The sequence below is a fragment of the Trichosurus vulpecula genome, chromosome 7 (assembly GCF_011100635.1).
Source record: "Trichosurus vulpecula isolate mTriVul1 chromosome 7, mTriVul1.pri, whole genome shotgun sequence".
Lineage (NCBI taxonomy): Eukaryota > Metazoa > Chordata > Mammalia > Diprotodontia > Phalangeridae > Trichosurus > Trichosurus vulpecula.
Genome location: NC_050579.1, coordinates 113,692,899 through 113,693,725, shown reverse-complemented (window position 1 = coordinate 113,693,725; position 827 = coordinate 113,692,899). Strand labels below are relative to the sequence as shown.

The 827-nt window shown below is 63.4% G+C and overlaps 1 non-coding gene across 1 annotated transcript; it reads left to right on the top strand.

The window, feature by feature from the left end:
* Nucleotides 1-367: 367 nt before the first annotated feature.
* On the top strand, nt 368-450 carry TRNAL-UAA. Its single transcript has one exon. It is a non-coding gene; the product is annotated as a tRNA-Leu (tRNA).
* The last annotated feature ends 377 nt before the right edge of the window (nt 451-827 follow it).

The following is an 827-nucleotide window of genomic DNA, read 5'->3' as shown; positions in this document are numbered from 1 at the left end:
TGGCGCCCCAACGCCTCCCGGGCTTGAGGGGTTCGGAGTCGAGGCCAACAGCGGAGTGCGGAGTGTAGCCCCGACCCGATCCGGGAACGCTGGGGCTGCTGCTCTCTCTGCCGCCGCTCGCTCCCGGCTCCTCCGCCTCACGGAGGCGGCAGCAGCGGCGAGAGAGAGAGAGGCCGGGAGATATAGGAAGCGACCCTGGAATAAATAAACAGGGTGGGATGTGGCGGAGCCGCTCTAGTAGTCGGGAGAGAAGGGGCTTGGCGAGGGATGAGACCACACAAACGCTCAAGAGAACGAGGAATTAGTATTCCTGCCCGCCCGCCCTTAAAGCCTTGTAGGGCGGGCGGAGAGCAGCCTCCGTACCTGCACCAGGATGGCCGAGTGGTTAAGGCGTTGGACTTAAGATCCAATGGACATATGTCCGCGTGGGTTCGAACCCCACTCCTGGTACAAAGGTTTTTTTTATCTTATAATAATAAAAACATCCCAACGAAGCCGCAAGTGAAGATTTGACTCGGGTCCGCGTCCCTCATTGTGAGCTGGGGCGCAGAGACGCGCCTCCCCCCGGACGCCCGGCCCAGTTTTCCCAGACGCGGACAGCGAGCGCCGTGCGAGGGTGGGGCATAGGGAGACGCGCTCAGTTGGCACCTCGGACCAAAGTCTCGCCAGCACCCTCTCTCCTCCGCGGGCCCAGCGGGGTTCTAGCACAGCGAGCCCCCGGGGCAGCCGCGGCGGAGGCCGCCCGGGATTGTGGTTTGGGATGCAGAGCCTCCGCGCCAGGCTCAGCGCCGAGGAAGAGGAGGGAAGCGGATGCTTTCGAGGCTGAT